The sequence below is a fragment of the Macaca nemestrina genome, chromosome 15 (genome assembly GCF_043159975.1).
Source record: "Macaca nemestrina isolate mMacNem1 chromosome 15, mMacNem.hap1, whole genome shotgun sequence".
NCBI classification, from domain to species: Eukaryota; Metazoa; Chordata; class Mammalia; order Primates; family Cercopithecidae; genus Macaca; species Macaca nemestrina.
This window is the reverse complement of record NC_092139.1, coordinates 59,699,081-59,723,264: the sequence shown is the minus strand read 5'-3', so window position 1 is coordinate 59,723,264 and position 24,184 is coordinate 59,699,081. Positions and strand designations below refer to the sequence as shown.

The 24,184-nt window shown below is 43.3% G+C and overlaps 2 long non-coding RNA genes across 2 annotated transcripts in view; one reads left to right on the top strand and one right to left on the bottom strand.

The window, feature by feature from the left end:
* Positions 1–5,048: 5,048 nt before the first annotated feature.
* Positions 5,049–24,184, top strand: part of LOC139358559 (uncharacterized) — a 40,860-nt gene continuing 21,724 nt past the window's right edge. Inside the window, exon 1 of the long non-coding RNA XR_011613707.1 lies at positions 5,049–6,532. This is a non-coding gene — a long non-coding RNA (uncharacterized lncRNA). The remainder of the gene's footprint in view (positions 6,533–24,184) is intronic.
* Positions 7,674–16,979, bottom strand: LOC139358558 (uncharacterized). The gene is made up of 3 exons (XR_011613706.1): positions 16,780–16,979; positions 14,420–14,555; positions 7,674–7,700 (listed from the first exon to the last, which is right to left on the bottom strand). It is a non-coding gene; the product is annotated as an uncharacterized lncRNA (long non-coding RNA).

Below are 24,184 nucleotides of genomic sequence, written 5' to 3'. Positions count from 1 at the left end.
GATGGAAGATAAGTGTTGATGAGGACGTAGAGAAAAAGAAACCCTGTACACTGCTGGTAGGAATGGAAATTAGTACAACCATCTTGGAAAACAGTATGAAGCTTCCTCAAGAAATTATAAATATATTTACCCTATGATCCATCAATCCCACTTCTGGATATATGTCCAAAGGAATTTCAATCAGGATGTCAAAAAGAGACATCTGCAATTTCATGTTCATTGCAGCATTATTCCTAATAGCCATGAATTAGAAACAACCTAAGTGCTTCTCAACTGAAGAATGGATAAAAATATGTGGAAAAATTGGAACCCTTCTACACCACTGGTGAGATTTCAAAATGTAAAACAGTCTGGCAGTTCTTCAAAATGTTACACATAGACTTAGCACATGACACAGCAATTCCACTCCTGTGTATTTACCAAAAAGAAAACAAAACAAATGCTACACACAGTAGTACACAAATGTTTATAGCAACAAAAAGGAGAAAACAACAGAAATGTTCATCAACTGAGGAGTGGATAAATCAAATGAATCCATAAAATAGAATCTTACTTAGCAATAAAAGGGAAAAAAGTGTTAATGCATGCTCCAGAATGGATGAACATTAAAAATATGTGAAGTGAAAGAAGTGAGTAAAAAATGACTATGTGTTATGATGATTCCATTTATGTGAAATGTTCAGAATAGGCAAATTCATATTCAGGAAGTAGACGAGTGGTCGCCTAGACTAGGAGGGCTTTAGGAAAGGCTGGAGAAAATGGGGAAAGTTTGCTAATGGGCGCAAGTCTCTTTAAGGCACATTAAAATGTTCTAAAATTATATTATGATGATTATTTCTCCACCCAGTTAATATACTAAAAGAATTTGAAGTTTGTACTTTAAATGAGTGAATTACACAAAGTATGAATAATATCTCAATAAAGCTGTGGGAAGTTAAAAGTATACGTAGGATGCACACAAAAATCCTACTTATCTTTATACATGAATGAAATTCTGTCATTTGTAAAAACATGGATGAATTTAGAGGATATTATACTAAGTAAAATAAGCCAGACGCAGAAAGACAAATATCTCATAATATCACTTATATGTGAAATCCACAAATGGGAGTAGAATGGTGGTTTATCAGAGGCTGAGCGGGGCTTTGGAGGGGGAAGTTGGGAGTAGAATGGTGGTTTATCATAGGCTGAGCGGGGTGTAATGGTGGTTTATCAGTGGCTGAGCAGGGTAGGGGGTAAGTTGGGAGTAGAATGGTGGTTTATCAGAGGCTGAGCGGGGTAGAGGGGATGTTGGGAGTAGAATGATGGTTTATCAGAGGCTGAGTGGGACGGAGGGGGTAAGTTGGGAGTAGAATGGTGGTTTATCAGAGGCTGAGCAGGGCGGGGGTGAAGTTAGGATTAGAATGGCGGTTTATCACAGGCTGATCAGGGCGGAGTGGGGGGTGGGAAAAGGGGAACTATTCAATGGGATAATGCTTCAGCAAGGAGAGATACATTCTGGTGATATGGTGCACAGCAAAGTGACAGCAGTTACTCATAATGAAGTGCGTATCTTAAAACTGCTAAAATACTACAACTCAAATGTTTCACCATAATGTAATAAATATGTGAGGTGGAGGATGTGTTATTTAACCTAATTTGTCCATTTCACAATATTTACATGTATTGTACCACATTGTATCCATATATATTTATTTATCAATAAAAACAATTTTCAAAAGCGAGCAAAACAGTTGTGGCAGATCTTCATCTAAAGACATTTCTGAGAAAAATGTATCTGTTTTCTTTCAGAATAAATTTAAAGTTAATAGATATTATATTACCTAAAGTAAAGCGGATAATTTTGGCCATCAGCTTATACTGTGGGATAATCTCTTTTTGCTGACCTTGTAAAAGCTGCGGCGGATTAACAACAAGTAGGAAAGATTTTTATCATGATCAGGTAAAGGTTCTGCATGCTTCTATTTTGAATAATATTGTCCCCCCAGAATCGCAAAGTGTGAATGCCTTTTGTTTCAGAGGTCTAGCCCTAAATGGTTTAGTCAATTACATCAGGCATTCTGAAACAAGTCCTGGTGCGTTTGTGATGGTACTACATATAATTGTGTTTTTAATTTAACTTTCATATATGTCTACTTTTCTGTTAAGAGTCTATATTTTACAGAGGCCCTCCATACATATAAGTGCTTTTATGATAGTCTATCCACTAAATTTCAAACATAAGTTAAGGAACAGTTTTGCTTTTACTTTTTATTATTGTTATTACATTTTAAGGCTAGTCAAGTGAAGCAGTGGGAGTGGAGAAGGAACTGCTTTAATTTTTATATGTTGCTGTTACAGGCTGTATGTGACAGGCTATATATTTGTCGGCTGAATTTTAGAAACAAAGTGAAATATTTATCTCGTATTTCATTAGATGTAGAGATGATGATTACTTCAAGGGATTGTCGCTAGACTGAAAGCATCACATCATCAATCACTTGGAAACAATATTTTGCCTATGTGTTCTGTTATGTTGACAAAAACTTTTATTGTGGCAATATACCTCACAACTGAAATATGTGAAAAACATACCAAAAAAAGACAATATTTGTTATTAAGGGATATTTAGGCCTGAGCTGCAGGATGCAAATATTTAAAACATACACTTTTTAAAAATTATATTTAAAATGTAAATTGAAGCAAGGCATTTAGAAAAAGACATAATATCTACTATAAAAGTCCTAGGTTAGAAAAGTTAAAATACTAAATGAAAAAATAATGCTTCTTGGGTAGGTTAAAATCAAATATGAGGCAAAAAATTACTCAGAACTTTTTGTAAGATTAAGAACATGTATACAGTTTCTTTGATATAAAATGAAATAAATGTCTGGATATAACTTTAATAGAATAGGGAAACAAGGGCAAATGAGAGGTGTATGCAGAATAAAGTGAACATATTATTCTAACAATGAGAGGGACAGAATTGAATGATTGCTCTTGGAGACAAGGGATTTTGATGTCTAAGTCAATGACAAAATTTTTGTTTGCAAATTAAAAAATGTACCTTAAACCTGGTGAAGGAAGAAAGGGTGGTGGAGGGGATGATTCTTTGTACACTAAACTGGTTTTAATGACTATTGAATTAATCATAAGTTCAAATGATTTTATGGAGGCCGTTTCTTTTTTATTTGATATTTCTGGACTGCTTTGCTCTTTATATTTGCTCCATTTTTACCTGCTTGAACAATTTTTCCCCGCAAAGTTTAGGAAACACTGTAACCACATGCTCCAGCATGATGTGATCCCTGAAAGCATTTGCAGCTGGGGGAGGAGGAAAAGGGGCTTCTCTTTCAACAAATGCATATTAATCTCGGTGAAAACTCAGAAGTTTAAACAGGGTCCTCCTTGGGTCATGTGGCTACCCCAGGACCAGTCATTGCACCAGACATAGGAGATAGTCTCAAAAGCCAGGCTGGAGTCAAGGTTCTCTGGTGGAGTTTCCACTTTAGAAATGGGTTTTGTCAGGCTTTGTGTTTTCGTGTTACAGACATGATAGCCATATATCTATCTATTCCACTTCCAGTGGAGATGAAAACCTAACGCATATGCCCATTCAATAGATTTTACATGAATCTTCATAGCAGCTTTACTTGCAACAGCCAAAACCTGAAAACAGTCCAAATGTCCATGGACAGGTGAATTTGTGACTGAAAAATTTACTATGGTGTATGTATATAATGAAATAATACTCCCTAGTAAGAACAGAAGAATTGATAGATGTAGCAACATGAATAAATCCCAAAATAGTGATGCTGAGTGATGAAAAAGTATACCCACCCTATGATTTCATGTATTTGGAAATAAAAACTCACAGGGACTACAGGTGGATCAGTGGTTGCCTGTGGATGGGATAGGGATAGGCAAGAGAAAGTGAGTAGAAAAAACACTAGAAAACTTTGGTGGTAAAGGTAATGGATATGCTTTTTATTTGAATATGTTGTTGGCTTTATAGAGCTACAAATACCAAGAATAATCAAAATGTACAATTGAAGTATGTGCAGTTTATTGCATGTAAATAAAACTTAAAAATTAACTGATACAAATTGGCTTACATGACCAGAAATCTGTTGAAAACTCTCATGTTTTCTTCCCTATTTTATTCTTGTGTGCTCTTACAGACTGTGTGAACACATTTCTCATCTTACTGTTCTTTTATGTCTACATTTCTCCAGGTCAATATAACTATCACCATAATTTCTTGGTTTCTCTTTAGTTCATTAGTAATTATAAGTAATGTATTGAAATGTTAAAGATATGTTCATGCATTCAGAATCCTCTGCTCTCTGATCCACATAATAGTGAATTAAGCTGTCAACAATTACACAGAATATTGCTCCTTTTTTGTTTGTTTGTTTTTTGATGAAGTCTGTCTTGGTTACCCAGGCTGGAATGCAATGGCACATTCTGGGCTCACTGCAAACTCCATCTCCTGGGTTCAAGCAATTTTCCTGCCTCAGCCTCCTGAGCAGCTGAAATTACAGGCATCTGCCATCATCCTCAACTAATTTTTGTGTTTTTATTAGAGACAGTGTTTCACCACATTGGCCAGGCCGGTCTTGAACCTGTGACCTCAGGTGATCTGCCCACCTTGGCCTCCCAAACAGCTGGGATTACAGGCATAAGCCACCATGCCCAGCCAGAATATTGCTACTTTTTCGAATAGCTACAATTAACCCTGATCTGGACACCTTGAGTTGATCATAGCTTTGTAAAAGAGGATAGCATTGTAAAACTATAAAAGTAGACTAATAATAAATAACATAGAATGCTTTCAGTATAAGAAATAACACTATCCTAAGCAAAAATAAATAAATAAATAAAGCTGGAGGAATTATATTATGTGACTTCATATTATACTACAGAATTATAATAACCAAAAGAATATGGTACTGGCATAAAAACAGACCCATAGATCAATGGAACAGAATAGAGAACCCAGTAACAAATCTACATAGCTATGGTGGACTCATTTTTGACAAAGGTGCCAAAAACATACACTGGTGGTAAATGGTGTTGAAAAAACTGGATATCCATATGCAGAGGAATGAAAGCAGACTAGTATCTCTCATAATATATGAAAAAAAAATCAAAGTTGATTAAAACTCCAACAATAAAACTAGTACAAAAAAAGTTTGAGGAAAATCTCCAGGACATTGGTCTGGGCAAAAATATCTTGAGCAATACCCACAAGCACAGGCAACCAAAACACAAATGGACAAATGGATCACACAAATGGCAAACAGGTATAAGAAACGGTGCTCAGTATCACTGATCATCAGAGAAATGCAAATTAAAACTACAATGAGATATCATCTTACCACAGTTTAAATGACTTGTATGCAAGCCAGGGAAAGTCTACTTTGATTGATTTATGGCCCTAGTCACCTGGCAGTTCCTTCAGATGTGGCTTCCCAGGTTTGTGTATCCATGTGATAATGTGCCTGTGTGTCCTTGTGTCCACGTGGCAGTGTCTGTGTGGTGATATCTGACAGTGCGGAGGTGTGTCCATGTCACAGTGTGGCGGTGTGTCTGTGTGTGTGGCAGTGTCCATGTGGCAGTGTGTCTGTGTGTTCGTGTGAGAGTGATGGTGTGTCCCTGTGACAGTGTGGTGATGTCTCTGTGTGTCTGTGTGTCCCTGTGGTAGTGTGGTCCTGTGTCCCTATGGTGACATCTCCATATGTCTGTGTCCGTGTGACAGTCTGGTGCTGTGCCTGTGTGGTGACTTCTGCGTATGTCTGTCTGTCCGTCCATATCACAGTGTGGGAGTGTGTCTGTGTCATAATATCTCCGTGTGTCTGTACATGTGACAGTGTGGTGGTGTGTCTGTGTGTCCGTATGGTGACATCTACATGTGTCTGTGTGTCTGTCCATGTGGCCATGTGGTGGTGTGCCCGTGTGGTGGTGTCTTCCTGTGGCGGTGTGTCAGTGTGACAGTGTGGCGGTATTCCTTCCTCAGCGTGCAGAGCTGGCACCTTGCCCTCTCAGCCCAGGATGCCCCAGAAGGCCCCAGCTTGGCGGGCAGGGGGTGGCTCCTGAGGAGGGAGGTGCAGGGAGCCCCGACAGCCGAGTTTGTGGGATCTCCTGCATTGGGTGGGAGTGAGGAGAAAAGCACCCAGGCAGCCAGGACAAGCCTGGGCCTGCCCTAAGCAGGTGACCCGCTCTGGGCCTGCATTTCCTGGGCCGAGTACTCCAGCTCAGTCATCTTGTCCTGAGTCCTTTGTGGGCCTTGGAGATTGCTGAGGTTTGAAGAAGGGAAGGTCATCTTTGTTGCGGAAAGCCTGATGTGTTTCTCTATTGCTGTCACTTTTCAGCCTCATTGCTGGTGAAACATCAAACATCGGACACCTTCTGCCAAGAAAACTCCTGGAAGTAAATGTGGGGACTGGCAGTATCCAAGCAGAGGAGTCACACGCGGATTTCTGTTTGTTTGGAGATCTGAGTTTTTCCCTGTGGGTGGCGGAAGCGGAGCAGCTCTACAGCGGGAAGGAAGGTGGGTTCTGTGCTACAGGAAGGTCCTGGCCTGGGGCGGAGTGGCGAGAGGGGATGGGCGGCCAGGGGCTGTGCAGCTCATCGGGCAGTGTGCATCCCCGCTGCTGGTCGCCCAGGAGGAGGACAGGTCCTGGCCTGGCGGGAGCAGAGGCGGCGAGGCTGCGGTCCGCGAACCAGGCGTGATGGCTGGCAGAGCGGTAGGCCATGGCGGAGGGGGACTCCCGGGCACCTGCTGTGCATCCTCATGACCAGGATACACACCGGCCTCTGGAGGCCAGGCGGAGCAAGCGAGGGGCGCCAGGCAAGGTTTGGGGTTCCCGCCGCGGGAGGTGGGTCCCTGGATCCTGGTGTCCTGCTGCTGTCCGGAACATGGGCCGCCTTCCCTCAGGCGCGCCCCTCCAGGGTCGCCTATCTGCGACCTCAGCACAGCTCCTGGCGGGTAGGAGGATGGGGCGGAGGCCTCAGGTCCCAGCTGGGTCTGCAGTTTCCGCCACTGGCGGAGGCTCAGGGGCGAGCTCAAGTTGTGCCCAGGCAGGAAACTCTCCGACCTTGCCAGTTTCCGCGCCAGCTTTGGTGACTCTCTCCAGCTCAGCTTCAACACCGTTCAACAGTTCTGGGTTCTTTGTTGTCACAAGAATTCTTTCTGTATTTGCTATCCTTTATCAAATAAGAATTTAAAGATGCATGTGGAGTGATATCACAGTTGAAACATTAAAAATATATAATTTCAAGTGTTAATTTTAACTTTTTAAGAAGAAAAATTATGACTCTAGTGCTAATATAAGATAAACACGTATCAACAGTGTTATTCAACTCAGTAAGCAATGAAGTTTCAAGTAATAGGTTCAAATCATTGCAAGGAACATTAAAGTAACTTTACAGCCAATGTTAAGGTCAGATCGTGGGTTAGTTACAATACTGGTTAGTATCCAACATAGTCAGAATCTGTCATCTTTGTGAGTTATCTCTTCCATGGCACAGAAATTATGCGTTTTCCTACTGTACAAAATATTTATCTTTTCTACTACTTCTGCACATAAAAATATTGCTAGTCACAAAAGACCAGGATTGCACTGAAAAAAAAAATCTGAGTACCATCTCTCACCGGTATTTGTACTTCTTTTCTTTCTTTATGAAATATTTTTGAACTGCATTTTCTATCTGAAGGTCTGTGGAGAGAGAGAGTAAAATGAATAAAAGCATAGTAAGTGAATATTTTGATAACATTTACAGCTTTATTCGTGTCTAATGAACATAAAACACACTACCAATATTTAAAGTGTAATGAGATGAATTTGATGTATACATGTGCCCATTAAACAATCACCATGAAGGGTTCAGTGAGCATATCCAATACTCTCAAAGTTTCTCAGTTCCCCTTGGTAATGCACGCTCATACCTCTCAGGTGTGAAGTACTGAGCTACACACACACACACACGCGCACGCACACACACACACACACACACACTGGGATATCTAATTGTTTCAGAAGCATTTGTTGAAAATGTTATGTCCATGAATGCTCTAAGAACTTTATTAAAAACTAGCTGAAAGCTGATATACACGTGTATATCTATATTTGTACTACATCGTCTTAAGTACTGTAACTTGATAAGTCTTGAAACCAGGTGCTGTTAATTATCCAACAGCACCTGGTTTCAAAGTAATTGTTTCCTTTCAAAGTAATTTGCCTTTATAGGTCCTCTACCCATTGACATACATTTCAGAATTTTAGTTTCTCAATTTCTAAAATAAGGAATACAGCTGTGATTTGATTGGAATTCTTATAGATCAATGTGAGAAGAATAGACATTTTAACAGTATTGAGATTTATGACTCATACATTCCATTGATTGAGGTCTCTTATTTATTTTAACAATATTTCGTAGTTTCATAGTTTTCAAACGTTTCTCTTTTTTGCGGGTTTATCCCTAAGTACTACACGCTTTGATATTTGCAATAATATCAAAATTATGGTAATATTAATGTAAAGGTTTTATTTTTTCCTCCAGTAATTGTCAGGTAGCTTTAAATCATAATTTAATTGCATGATACAACGGGGTTTTGAGAAACGTATACATATTGTATATATACATTTTTTTCAGTTTGGCAGATTGACTCCACTATCATATCATAATTTAAAATTGCACTAATTACCACCAGCCTGCTCTCAAGGACAATACATCAAAATATGTATCATGTTTCAGTTTATTTAGCATCATGAAACTCCTACATTGCACTTACTTTTGGAAACCTGGAATAAAACAGTAATGTAAATATCAGCTCACAGGCGACATATGGGTACACGTGACAATTTTCTAAATATCAACCTTTCGCTATTTAATTCTATGTTTATATTGTCAATTTTTTCCCTCCTCTTGAAACTCTCTTACACTGCTTATTAAATTTTGGTTCAATTCTCTCCCTACTTTTTCCCCTAATCTACTTTCTAATATTTTACTGATGTTGTGCTCCTTTTTATTTGGATACTTTTAAAAAGCTGCATAATTTCTCCTTTGTATTAAAATGCAAATCCATATCCAAAAAAAATGAGCGCAGGGGCCAAACAGATGTTTGCGCAGCGTGTCCATGAGCAATATTATCCACAATAATCAAAGGGAGGGAGCAGCCCATGTGAATATTGATGGATGAGTAGTTAAAAAAATGTGGTATATACGGCAACGTCATAATATTCGGCCTTAAAATATATTCTGAACATACTATGAAATAGATGAAACTTGAAGATATGCCAAGTGAAAAAAGCCAGTTCGAGAAATTCAGACATTCTATATCATGCCATTTCTGTGAGTTACTTAGTGAAATTTGTAGAGACAGAAAGTAGAATGGTGATTGCTATGCGGAGGGGGAGGGAGAGGAATGGGAAGGTGGTGTTCAATGAGTACAGAGTTTTAGTTGGAGAAGAAGACAAATTTTGAAGGTCTATGGTGGTGACTGTTGCATAACAGTGCAAATATACTTAATGCCACAAAACCGTGCACTTAAAGTGATTAAAAAGGTAAATCTTATGTTCTGTATATCTTTTCAGAATTATAAACCTGCAATCACAGTATAGAAATAGAACATGTTATATAGCTTTAGGTGATGATATTTTACACATTTGCACATAATTAGAATTTCAAAGCCTTAATTTCATATAAGGTAGTCTAGGACATAAAAATATTGATGTAAGAAAGCCATAGGCAATGTTTATTTTAAATCAGATTTACTGGAAAAATTTTATTGAATGGTCACTTTTCTTTGCCAATATTACTGTATTCTTATTTCTAGTAATAGAAGTGTGAAAATGCATCAAGGAAACTTAAATTGCATTCTCATACTGACTGCATACAATAATTCTGAAAACAGTGGAAGTTATATTTATCCCCCATAAATATATTAATGTAATTAAATGTAATTAAATGTAATTTAATGTAATTAAAATTCATGACATCATTTAGCATTCATGTCTTGAACAAAAGTTTGGAATCCTGAAAAAGAAATTTAATTTGCTAATAAATATATTTCAGTTGAATTGAAATCCTTATATATTACTTCAAATAAGAACACAAGATGAATTATCATATAGAAAATTCTATCTCTCATTGTCCAAAATCTAATAGTTAAATTGAACTTATTGAATAATATTATTTGCCGGGCATGTGGCTTACATCTGGGATCCCAATACTTTGGGAGGCAAAGGCAGGTGGATTGTTTGAACTAAGGAGTTGCAGACCAGGTTCGGCAGTATAGTGAAACCCAATCTTGAAAAAAAAAAAAAAAAAAAGGCAGGTGTGGTGGCTTGCCTGTAGTCCCAGACAGGAGGATGAGGTGGGAGGATCACGTGAGCCTGGGGAAGCTGGGGCTGCAGTGCACCATGATTGTGCCACTACACTCCAGCTTGGGCAACAGACTGAGACCGTGTCTCAAAGAAAGAAAGAGAGAACAAAAGAACAAGAGAAAGCAAGAGAACAGGAAGAAAGGAAGGAAGGAAGGAGGAAGGAAGGAAGGAAGGAAGGAAGGAAGGAAGGAAGGAAGGAAGGAAGGAAGGAAGGAAGGAAAGAAGGAAGGAAGGAAAGAAGGAAGGAAGGAAGGAAAAATAATGTTTTTGGTGCCAATAATCTTTGTGAAATTATACGTGGAATTTTGCTTTAATGAAATAGATTTAACTAAGTTGTGACACGATTTAAGTGTATTGACCCTAGCAATCAGAGACCTCCGAATCCCCACAATGACTTGACAGTTACCTTTGACAATAAATGATTCTCCTATCACACATACAGCATAGTCAGAATTTCAGAACTCCAACTTTCCCTATGCTATTTGTGCACATTGCTTAACATCTCTAAGACTCGATATTTTTACTCTTAAAATACTACTAGTAATAGTACCTAGTTTTTATCATATAACATGTATCAAAAGCATTATACTTTCAGGCAGATAGCAATTTCTCAGTAAATATTTGCTAATGCTTTATTACAAACAGGAAAATTGGATTATGATATTTATGACACGTTGATTCTCCTTCTAGAAATATTGAATTGTTTCTAAAACTTGTTTTCAAGTAGAGCAGTATTTTGTGTTCAAATTGAAAATACTATATGTTCATACTTTTTTTTTAAGAAAGTATTGCTTGAATATTTTCATAAAAAATTTCTAAATGAGCTTGAACAAGGAGGACAGGAGAGATCAGTAAAATAAGGCTTTGTGGCATAGGAGACATTCGGTGGAAAGCTTTCAGCTCAAATAAGACTTGAAAAAAAAAGATAATTTTTTAAACAAATGTAAAGGCAGGATTTACCCTGATGAGCTTGTGAAGAAAATACAGAGTATAACGTAATTCAAGAAAGACTAATCAGTCAAAGTAGTTTTGAAGGGAATATCTTGAAGAGAGAGAACCTAAAATGAAGATCAGGTATGTAATTATTTTAATAATCTACCCATGAGATAGAAAGCACTGGGTTTTTTTAATTGATCACAAAGGGAAAATAGTTTCAAGAACCATTCTTTGTTCAGCCTAAAGTGGATTTTACATTTTGAAACAATGACATATTGTGCTAAGTAGATAAAATCCAAATTCATGTGTATATGAACAATTCTGTTCTCAATAAAAACACTTTATTCACACAAGTGATGATTATCTGCATTTGATTTAGTGCTGAAAGGCCAAAGGGGGACTGATAAAATTTTAGAAATGCAAGCGGCTTAACTGGAAAATCATGATCATATTCAACTCATCATGACTGAAATAAGAAAACAAAGCAAAAAATAAATAAGAAAAACATGGACTACGTGAACATTTGCTTCTCTCCTAAGAATCAAAACTCTTAATTTGCTGTGGCATAAAAGCATCTAGGTCCACAAGCCATGCAAAAGTCTACTGTTTCTGGGAGATAAGAAGAAGCAAAACACATCAGCTTTCAGAGAAGTTTAAGAAACCTCTCACACCCTACTCCACCCCACCTGAGACCAGGCAAAGGATCACTGCTTCTGGGGGATGGATGGAGCAAAAATACTTCTCCATCAGGAGAGGAACAAGGATTGTTTTGGGGCCCAGGATTTTGCACTAATGCAGAGTCATGCTACTGTGGTAAAGGGTTGGAAAGTCTCCATCTAGTGACCACAGACAAAGGTGCATTGTTCCTATGGAAGGAGAAAGAAAAGAGTTTGCCCTTATTGTGGGTTTGAAAACTTTCAATGATATAAATCAAAGGTTTTCTGCCACTGAGGTGGCAGGAGGCAAGGTATTATTTCTTCCTCAAAAACCAACACAGATAAGTGACAGTTTGACTCCCACTGGAATAAGAGTCGCGAAGTGCTAAAAATAGCCCTTCTCTGAGAGTCTGATGATGAAAGTGGCTCAAAAATAACATGAATCATCCCTCTGCTCCCAACCTCAATTTTCTGCCTAGTCACACACACACAAGAAATGATGTTCTGCAGTTAGAGAGGAACAAGAAAGTGGAGAGAGACCCTCTCTGTGTCATAGGTGGTAAGGACTACCGGAAGGTAACTGTGGAAGAGGAGCATTGGCATATGCCCTCCAGAGCCTAAGGCCCCACACAAGGCACATGGTATGGCAGCCTACTGCTGGAGAAATTGAAGTTACATGGTTCACTGAATGTTTCAGACACCACAGCAAAAACCAGCCTTTGTTCCTGCCCACACTAATAGCATGACACAAACCAAAATGAAACAGAAACATAAAACAATCTTGATATAAATAATCATCTCATGAGCTACTGTTTTTGTACATCTGATGATTTGCATTTTTTTAGAAATTGGGAGACACATAAAAGGAAGTTAAAATTTGAGTTATGAGTTATAATATTTTGAAAAGATAAAAAGTCAACAGAATCAAATTCAGAGATAATTCAGATGTTGGAACTAAATGCAAGTAATTTAAAATAATAATGATCAAAATGTTAAAGGATCTAGTTAAAAAAAAGACATGCATGGAAAAATGAGGAATTTCAGCAGAGATGGGAACAGTAAAAGGCAAAAGCTAGAAATAAGTGAAAGCTTGAGAACAGAGATGAAGAATTACATCCGCAAGCTGATTAGCAGACTGGTCATCAGAGTTAAGAAAGAAGCAGCTAATTTTATAATAGGTCAACACAAATTATTTGAATGGCAGCACAAAGGGAGGAAAGAGAAAAACAAAATAATCCAATGAACCAAGCAAATAAAATACTATAGTGCAACCAAGAATTCTCTGGTAATATGAAATTAACTAAAATACAATTAATTGGAATTCCAGAAGGAGATTAAAAACAGAGTGTGAGAGAAGAAAAATTTCAAAAAGATGACTGAGGACACCAAGTAACCTCAAAAAGCTCCAAGAAGGATTAATACAAAATTTAAAGAACGCTAGAATAATCACACTAGTCTAACTGATGAAAACCAACGATTAGCATAAATCTTGAATTCAGTCACAGAAAAATAGACACATTGTGTACAGAGATAAACAGAAGCAAACATTACAGTGAACTGCTTGTCAGCAACTCTAAAAGTCAGAAACCAATGATACAAATTTTTAAATAACTGAAAAAAGTCAGTCCCCAATCTTATATTAATTAACTATATAACTAAAATAACAAAATAACTATATAACTAAAATGAAGACATTTTCAGATTAACACTAGAAGAGTCCCTTGCTAACAGGTCTGCACTAAAATAAATGTCAAAATGATTTTTTGAGGCAAAAGGAATATGGAAGCAGATGAAAGTTGAAACTACACAAAGAAATAAAGAGTGCCAGGGAAGATATAAAGATATGTAGCCCAATTATTTTACATTGCTCTAAAGATCATGGATTGTCTACTTTTTTTTTTTTTAAAAAGAGTAACTTCACATCATGGAATTCATAATATTTGAGACTATAGTGCATGACATATATAGTGTAAAGGAGGGAGGAAAGAGAAATATACATTTTAAGGTTTTTATGCCATAGTCAATATAATACAAATTATAGGTTACTGTAATAAGCTAGAATAGGTATTGAAATCTCTAGAGAATGAACATTTTTAAAAGATTATATGTGCATTAATGTTTCCATAGAACTTCTAGCTTTTATTTATTTGTTTTTATTTATTTTATTTTATTTATTTATTTTCGAGACGGAGTTTTGACCTGTTGCCCAAGCTGGAGTTCAATGGCATGATCTCAGTTCACTGCAACCTCCGCCTCCCAGGTTCCAATGATTCTCCTGCCTTAGCCTCCTGAGTAGCTGGGATTATGGTGCATAGTGTGTGGATATTTTCTTCCATTCTGTAGGCTGTCTGTTCAATCCCTTGATAGTTTCTCATGCTGTGCAGAAGAAGCTATTTAGTTTAAATAAATTCCACTTGTCAGTTTTCATTTTTCTGGCAATTGGTTTTGAGTACTTACCCATAAATTCATTGCGAAGTGCAATGTCCAGAAGAATATTTCCTAGTTTTTCTTCCAGGATTTTTGTAGTCAGAGGATGTAATCTTATGCCAATGGGTCTTATTAATCAAATGACTCCACAGTGAGAATCATTACTCTGAAAAATCAATTTTGTTATAATGAAGGAAATTTAAATATTTGAAAGTAAAAACAGATGCCACCTTATTGCTAGAATTCTACAAGGCAAATTGCTATAAGAGAGGCAGAGGAAATATCTATATATCTTCAAAATATAATTTGCAGTGAAATAAATGGAAGCACATTTTAAATATAACTTACCTGATTTTACAAACTAACCTGTAAAGGGATTTCTACTCATTTTTCTATTGCCTGCATTGCCTTTTCTTCTAGATCCAATTTATAATTTTGTACATCACCAATTTGTCTTCACCAGTGTGTTCTTTCCATAAGCATCTTAAGATTTAATATTTCTTCTTCCAACATATTTTTATCCTCCTCAAATTTTTTACATTCCTGTGGTACTTTTTTCATAGATAATAACTCCCATTGAATAACTTGATTTTATTTAGTCAAATAGACATATTTCGAAGATACAGCTCCCAGCTGTATTATAATATCATCAAACTACATTAATAAAATAATACAGCTTGATAATGGAGGCTGAGAATAATCTCATACAAAACCAGTAACAAAATTTGAAATATATTTACTTGCAATAAAATGTTATCTATAACATATTCTTTAAATGTTAACCCTTAAGTTACTCAGAAATTCAAGAACAAAGTAAAAGCCACCATGAGTCACAATCGTATATTCTTTACTATCATTTTTGCCACAGAACTTCTCCACTTGATATTTATTTTATTTTTCTGATAATTTGTGTTTGTTCCTCCTTAAAAGGCTCCAAGTTAACTCTTATTAGAAAGTTTCAAACCCCCTTCTCTCATCATCATGCCCCAAAATTTGTCAAAAAAATGTTTCTGAGATATTATGTTGAGTTATTTAGGCCAAAGTCAACAAATGGATCTTAGAATAAGACTTTGAAAATAATGTAATACTCTATGCTAGGCATGGTGGCTCATGCCTGTAATCCCAGCACTTTAGGAGGCTGTGGCAGAAAGATGACATTAGGCCGGGAATTTGAGACCAGCCAGAGCAACATAGTGATACCATACTCTCAACAACAACAACAAAAGAAAAACCACATTTAAAAAACTAGGTAGGCACGGTGCCTTATGCTTGCAGCTCCAACTAGTTGGGAGACCAAGGCAAAAGGATGGATTGGACTCAGAGTTCATGGCGGTGGTGAATTACGACAAAATTACTGTATTTCTGCCTGAATGAGAGACAAAGACCATATCTCAAAAAAACATAAAACAATCATATAAATAAGGATTCTAATGCCATAAGCCTTTCCCTAGGCTGTAAATGTTTTATGCTAATTTGAATTGCATTTTAAAACATAAAGTCCTCCTCAAGATGGCTTGTGGAGGTAACCAAGAAGCCCGCAGTGCCATACAAGCCCTGAGGCATGGACTGGAGCCCTAAAGCAAGCACACACCCTGCCACTGAGCCTGCTGCTCATTTCCTCTGTCTGGTTCAATTTGCAGCACAATTGTTACACTGAGGCTTGTGCATACCTGGTAAGGCCAAGCTGGATCAAAGAGCAACGAGCCAAATCTGCAAGGGTGTGCCAGGAGCCAGTAGACCAGCACACCAACCTCACTTGCTAACGTTCAGGGTACATCATTTCTTCTATCCTAGAGGTAGGGCCTCAGTGCCATCTGCTTTCCTCAGGCCTCTGCTCCAGCAGCCGTCAGGTGGCAGGCACTCAGGCTGTGGGAACCTGACCATCCCTGCTTCCTTCAGGGGGTGAGGTTGATGACTGGTCCAACTGCTACGCGCACACCCTTGCCAAGGTGGCAGGCTGCTCTTTGAGCCAGCTTGGCCTTGCCTGTCATGCACAGGCCCCAGCTACCCACATACCGCTCTGAGTGAGCTTGTCTTGCCTGAGGCCAAATTCTAAGTCTGGAAAGGGCCACAGAAAGCCTAGACCCCTGGATTGCAATCCTGGCTGCTTTCTTCACTTGAACATAAAGTTCTCCTTCAGATGGCCTGTGGTCTGCCTCTTGACAACAAAGAAGCGCGCAGTGCCATCTGAGCCCTGAGGAATTGACTGGAGCCCTAAAGGCAGCCCATACCCTGCTCCTGAGCCTCCTGCTCCTTTCCTCTATATGGCCCCATTTGTAAGACAATTGTTGCACTGAGGTTTGTGCATGCCAGGCAAGACCGAGCTGGCTCAAAGAGCAATCAGCCAACTCTGCAAGGGTTAGCCAGGAGCCAGTGGATCAGCCACCAACCTCACTCACTGCCGGTCAAGGTACATAATTTCTTCTACCCTAGTGGCAAGGGCTCAGTGTCATCCGCTTTTCCTCGGGTCTCTGCTCCATCAGCCATCAGGTGGCAGCCACTCAGGCTATTGGAATCCGGCCATTACTGCTTCCTTGAGTGGGTGAGGTTGGTGGCTGCTCCAACTGTTCCGGGTGCACTCTTGCAGAGATGGCTGGTGGCCCTTTGAGTCAGCTTGGCCTTGCCTGGCATGCACAGACCGCAGGTACCAAAGTGCTGCTCTAAGAGAGCTTGTCCTGCCTGGGGTCAAATTCTAAGTCTGGCCAGGGCCACAGAAAACCGAGTCCCTTGGGTTTAAATCCTGGCTGCTTTCTGCACTTGAACATAAAGTCCTCCTCAAGATGTCATGTGGTCTCCCTATTTGCAACCAAGAAGCCCGCAGTGCCATCTGAGCCCTGAGGAATTGACTGGAGCCCTAAAAGCAGTGCACACCCTGCTCCTGAGCCTGCTACTCCTCTCCACTATACGGCTCCATTTGTAAGACAATTGTTGCACTGAGGTTTGTGCATGCCACGCAAGGCCAAGCTGAATCAAAGAGCAACCAGCCACCTCTGCAAGGGTGTGCCAGGAGCCAGTGGACCAGCCACAAACCTCACTGCCGCTCATGGTACACCAGTTCTACCGTAGAGGTAGGGCCCCAGTGCCATCTGCTTTTCCTCAGACTTCTGCTCCATCAGCCATCAGGTGGCAGCCACTCAGGCTGTTGGAAACTGGCCATCCCTGCTTCCTTGAGTGGATGAGGTTGGCAGCTGCTCCACCTGCTCCAGGTGGGCTTGTCCTGCCTGAGGCCAAACTCTAAGTCTGGTCAGGGCCACAGAAGACCTAGGACCCTGGGTGGAAATCCTTTCTGCTTTCTGCACTTGAATATAATAAAGTCCTCCTCAAGACGGCCTGTGGTGTGCCTCCTGGCAAAGAAGAAGCCCGCAGTGCCATCTGAGCACTGAGGAATTGACTGGAGCAGCTCATACCCTGCTCCTGAGCCTGCTGCTCTTTTCCTCAATATGGCTCCATTTGTAAGACAATTGTTGCACCGAGGCTTGTGCATGCCAGGCAAGGCCAAGCTGGCTGAAAGAGCAACCAGCCACCTCTGCAAGGGTGTGCCAGGAGTAGGTGGACCAGCCACCAACCTCACTGACTGTTGCTCGTGTACCTCATTTCTTCTACCCTAGAGGTAAGGCCTCAGTGCCATCTGCTTTTCCTCAGGCCTTTACTCCGTCAGCCATCAAGTGGCAGCCAGTCCGGCTTTTGGGACCTGGCCATCCCTACTTCTTGAGTGGGTGGGATTGGCGGCTGGTGCAACTGCTCCTGGCACACCCTTGCAGAGGTGGCTGGTTGCTCTTAGAGCCAGGATGGCCTTGCCTTTCATGCACATGCCCCAGCTGCTCCGAGTGATCTTGTACTGCCTGGGGCCAACTTTTAAATCTGCCCAGGGCCACAGAAGGCAGAGTCCTCAGGCCTCTACTCCATCAGCACCTGCTCCAGGCGCACCTTTGCAGAGGTGGCTGGTTGCTCTTTGAGCCAGCTTGGCTTTGCCTGGCATGCACAGACCGCAGATACCGATGTGGTGCTCTCAGTCAGCTTGTCCTGCCTGGGGTCAAATTCTAAGTCTGGCCAGGGCCACGGAATGCCTAGTCCGCTGGATTGCAATCCTGGCTGCTTTCTGCACTTGAATATAAAGTCCTCCTCAAGACGCCCTGTGGTCTGACTCTTGGCAACGAAGAAGCCCGCAGTGCCATCTGAGCCCCTAGGAATTAACTGGAGTCTTAAATGCAGCGCACACCCTGCTCCAGAGCCTGCTGCTCATTTCCTCTAGATGGCTCCATTTGTAAGACAATTGTTGCACTGAGGCTTGTGCATGCCAGGCAAGGCCAAGCTGACTCAAAGAGCAACCAACCACCTCTGCAAGAGTGTGCCAGGAGCAGGTGGACCAGCCACCAACCTCAGTCGCTGCCAGACATGGTAAATCCTTTCTTCTATCCTAAACATAGGGCCACAGTGCCAACTGCTTTTCCTCAGCGCTCTGCTCCATCAGCCATCAGGCGGCAGTCACTCAGGCTGTCGGAACCTGGCCATCCCTGCTTTCTTGAGAGGGTGAAGTTGGTGGCTGAACCACCTGCTCCAGGCACACCCTTGCAGAAGTGACTGGTTGCTCTTTGAGACAGCCTGGACTTGCCTGGCATGCACAGGCCCCAGAAACTGACACTGCTCTGTGTAAGCTTGTCCTGCCTGGGGCCAAATTCTAAGTCTGGCCAGGGCCACAGAAGGCATAGGCCCCTGGGTGGAAATCCTGGCTGCTTTCTACACTTGAATATAAAGTCCTCCTCAAGACGGCCTGTGGTCTACCTCTTCACAATGAAGAAGCCCGCAGTGCCATCTGAGCCCTGAGGAACTGACTGGAGCCCTAAAGGCAGCACACACCCTGCTCCTGAGCCTGCTGCTCATTTCCTCTATAGGACTCCAGTTGTAAGACAGTTGTTGCACTGAGGCTTGTGCATGCCAGGCAAGGCCAAGCTGGCTTGCAACCAGCCAACTCTGCAAGGGTGTGCCAGGAGCCGGTGGACCAGCCACCAACCTCACTCACTGATGGTCAGTGTACCTCATTTCTTCTACCCTAGAGGTAAGGCCTCAGTGCCACCGACTTTGCAAGCCTCTGCTCTGTCAGCCATCAGGTGGCAGCCAGTCTGGCTGTTGGGACCTGGCTATCCCTACTTCCTTGAGTGGGTGAGGTTGGTGGCTGGTGCAACTGCTCCAGACGCAACCTTGCAGAGGCGGCTGGTTGGTCTTTGAGCCAGGATGGCCTTGCCTTGCATGCACGTGTCCCAGCTGCTCCAAGTGATCTTGTCCTTCCTAGGGCCAAATTCTAACTCTGACCAGGGCCACAGAAGGCTGAGTCCCTTGGGTTTAAATCCTGGCTGCTTTCTGCACTTGAACGTAAAGTCTTCCTCAAGATGGCCTGTGGTCTCCTTATTTGCAACAAGAAGCCCGCAGTGCCATCTGAGCCCTGAGCAATTAACTGGAGCCCTAAAGGGAGTGCACACCCTGCTCCTGAGCCTGCTACTCCTTTCCTGTATGTGACTCCATTTGTAAGACAATTGTTGCACTGAGGCTTGCGTATGCCAGGCAAGGCCAAGCTGGCTCAAAGAGCAACCAGCCACCTCTACAAGGGTGTGCCAGGAGCCGGTGGAGCAGCCACCAACCTCACTCGCTGCCCCTCATGGTACATCAGTTCTACCCTAGAGGTAGAGCCCCAGTGCCATCTGCTTTTCCTCAGGCCTCTGCTCCTTCAGCCATCAGGTGACAGTCACTCAGTCTGTTGAATCTGGCCATCCCTGCTTCCTTGAGTGTGTGAGGTTGGTGGCTGCTACCCCTGCTCTGGGCGCACCCTTGCAGAGGTGGCTGGTTGCTCTTTGAGCCAGCTTGGCCTTGCCTGGTATGCACAGAACGCAGGTACCAAAGTGCTGCTCTCAGTGAGCTTGTCCTGCCTGAGGCCAAATCCTAAGTCTGGCCAGGGACAAAGAAGGCCTAGGCCCCTGGGTGGAAATCCTTTCTGCTTTCTGCACTTGAACATAAAGTCCTCCTCAGGATGGCCTCTGGTCTGCCTCTTGGCAATGAAGAAGCCCGCAGTGCCATCTGAGCACTGAGGAATTGACTGGAGCCTAAAGGCAGCCCATGCGCGGCTCCTGAGCCTGCTGCTCTTTTCCTCAATATGGCTCCATGTGTAAGACAATTGTTGCACTGAGGCTTGTTCATGCCAGGCAAGGCCAAGCTGCCTCAAAGAGCAACCAGCCACCTCTTCAAGTGTGTGCCAGGAGCCAGTGGACCAGCCACCAACCTCACTTACTGCCGCTCATGGTACATCAGTTCTACCCTAGAGGTAGGGCCCCAGTGCCATCTGCTTTTCCTCAGGCCTCTGCTCCACCAGACATCAGGTGGCAGTCACTCAGTCTGTTGGAATCTGGCCATTCCTGCTTCCTTGAGTGGGTGAGGTTTGTGGCTGCTCCACCTGCTCTGGGCGCACCCTTGCAGAGGTGGCTGGTTGCTCTTTGAGGCAGCTTGGCCTTGCCTGGCATGCAGAGACACCAGGTATGGACATTCTGCTCTCAGTGAACTTGTCCTGACTGGGTCCAAATTTTACGCCTGGCCAGGGCCACAGAAACCCTAGGAACCTGGGTGGAAATCCTGGCTGCTTTCTGCACTTGAACATAAAGTCCTCCTCAAGACGGCCTGTGATCTGCCTCTTGGCAATGAAGAAGCCCGCGGTGCCATCTGAGCCCTGAGGAATTGACTGGAGCCCTAAAGGCAGCGCACACCCTGCTCCTGAGCCTCCTGCTCCTTTTCTCTGTGTGGCTCCATTTGTAAGACAATTGTTGCACTGAGGCTTGTGCATGCCAGGCAAGGCCAAGCTGGCTCAAAGAGCAACCAGCCAACTCTGCAAGGGTGTGACAGGAGCCGGTGGATCAGCCACCAACCTCACTCGCTGCCGGTCAAGGTACTTAATTTCTTCTACCCTAGTGGCAAGGTCTCAGTGTCATCTGCTTTTCCTCGGGCCTCTGCTCCATCAGCCATCAGGTGGCAGCCACTCATTCTGTTGGAATCTGGCCATCCCTGCTTCCTTGAGTGGGTGAGGTTGGTGGCTGCTCCACCTGCTCCAGGGGCACCCTTGCAGAGGTGGTTGGTTGCTCTTTGAGCCAGCTTGGCCTTGCCTGGCATGCATAGAATGCAGGTACCATAGTGCTGCTCTAAATGAGCTTGTCCTTCCTGAGGCCAAATTCTAAGTCTGGCCAGGGACACAGAAGGCCTAGGCCCCTGGGTGGAAATCCTGGCTACTTTCTACACTTGAATATAAAGTCCTCCTCAAGACAGCCTGTGGTCTATCTCTTCACAATGAAGAAGCCCGCAGTGCCATCTGAGCCCCAAGGAATTGACTGGAGCTCTAAAGGAAGCACACACCCTGCTCCTGAGCCTGCTGCTCATTTCCTCTATATGACTCCATTTGTAAGACAGTTGTTGCACTGAGGCTTGTGCATGCAGGGCAAGGCCAAGCTGGCTTTCAACCAGCCAACTCTGCAAGCGTGTGCCAGGAGCCAGTGGACCAGCCTCCAACCTCACTCACTGTCACTCGTGTACCTCATTTCTTCTACACTAGAGGTAAGGCCTCAGTGCCGTCTGCTTTTCCACAGGCCTCTGCTCCATCAGCCATCAGGTGGCAGCCAGTCCAGCTTTTCGGACCTGGCCATCCCTACTTCCCTGAGTGGTTGAGGTTGGACGCTGGTGCAACTTTTCTAGGCGCACCATTGCAGAGGTGGCTGGTTGCTCTTAGAGCCAGGATGGCCTTGCCTTTCATGAACATGCCCCAGCTGCTCCGAGTGATCTTGTCCTGCCTGGGGCCAAATTTTAAATCTGCCCAGGACCACAGAAGGCAGGGTCCTCAGGCCTCTGCTCCATCAGCACCTGCTCTGGGCGCACCCTGGCAGAGGTGGGTGGATGCTCTTTGAGCCAGCTTGGCCTTGCCTGACATGCACAGACCGTAGGTACCAACATGCTGCTCTGAGTCAGCTTGTCCTGCCTGTGGCCATATTCACAGTCTGGTCAGGGCCACAGAATTCCTAGTCCCCTGGATTGCTATCCTGGCTGCTTTCTGCACTTGAACATAAAGTCCTCCTCAAAATGGCCTGTGGACTGCCTCTTGGCAACAAAGAAGCCCACAGTGCCATCTGAGCCCTGAGGAATTGACTGGAGTCTTAAAGGCAGCACACAGCCCGCTCTACAGCTTGCTGCTCATTTCCTCTAAATGGCTGCATTTGTAAGACAGTTGTTGCACTGAGGCTTGTGCATGCCTGGCAAGCACAAGCTGGCTCAAAAGCAACCAGCCAACTCTACAAGGCTGTGCCAGGAGCCTCAGGCCTCTGCTCCATCAGCCATCAGGTGGCAGCCACTCAGTCTGTTGAAATCTGGCCTTCCCTGCTTTCTTGAGTGGGTGCGGTTGGTGGCTGCTCCACCTGCTCCGGGCGCTCCCTTGCAGAGGTGGCTGGTTGCTCTTTGAGCCAGCTTGGACTTCCCTGGCAGGCACAGGCCCAAGAATCCAACACTGATCCATGTGAGCTTGTCCTGCGTGGGGCCAAATTCTAAGTCTGGCCATCCCTGCTTCCTTCAGTGGGTGAGGTTGAAGGCTGGTCCAACTGCTACAGGAGCTCCATTGCAGAGGTGGCAGGTTGCCCTTTGAGCCAGCTTGGCCTTGCCTGGCATGCACAGATTCCAGGTACCAATGTGTTGCTCCAAGTGAGCTTGACCTGCCTTGGGCCAAATTCTAAGTCTGCCCAGGGCCACAGAAGGCCGAGTCTCTTGGGTTAAATCCTGGCTGCTTTCTGCACTTGAACATAAAGTCCTCATCAAGACGGCCTGTGGTCTGCCTCTTGGCAACAAAGAAGTGCCATCTGAGCCCTGAGGAATTGACTGGAACCCTAAAGGCAGAGCAAACCCTGCTCCTGAGCCTTCTGCTCATTTCCTCTATGTGGCTCCATGTGTAAGACAGTTGTTGCACTGAGGCTTGTGCATGCCAGGCAAGGCCAAGCTGGCTCAAAGGGCAACCAGCCACCTCTGCAAGTGTGTGCCAGGAGCCGGTGGACCAGCCACCAATCTCACTCGCTGCCGGTCAAGGTACATCATATCTTCTACACTAGAGATAAGGCCTCAGTGCCATCCGCTTTTCCTCAGGCCTATGCTACATCAGCCATCAGGAGGCAGCCATTCAGGCTGCAGGAACCTGGCCATCCCTGCTTCCTTCAGTGGATGACGTTGTCAGCTAGTCCAACTGCTACAGGCGCACCATTGCAGAGGTGGTTGTTTGCCCTTTGAGCCAGCTTGGACTTGCCTGGCATGCACAGACCCCAGCTACTGACAATCTGCTCTGAGTGAGCTAGTCCTGCATGGGGCCAAATTGTAAGTCTGGCCAGGGACACAGAAAGCCGAGTCCCCTGGGTGGAAATCCTGGCAGCTTTCTTCACTTCAACATAAAGTCCTCCTCAAGAGGGCCTGCGGTCTCCCTATTTGCAATCAAGAAGCCTGCAATGCCATCTGAGCCCTGAGGAATTGACTGGAGCCCTAATGGCAGCCCACATCCTGCTCCTGAGCTTGCTACTCATTTGCTCTATATGGCTCCATTTGTAAGCCAATTGTTGCACTGACGTTTGTGCATACCAGGCAAGGCCAAGCTGGCTCAAAGAGTAACCAGCCACTTCTGCAAGGATGTGCCAGGAGCCGGTGGACGAGCAACCAACCTCATTCACTGCCGCTCATGATACATCAGTTTACCCTAGAGGTAGGGCCCCAGTGCCATCTGCTTTTCCTCAGGCCTCT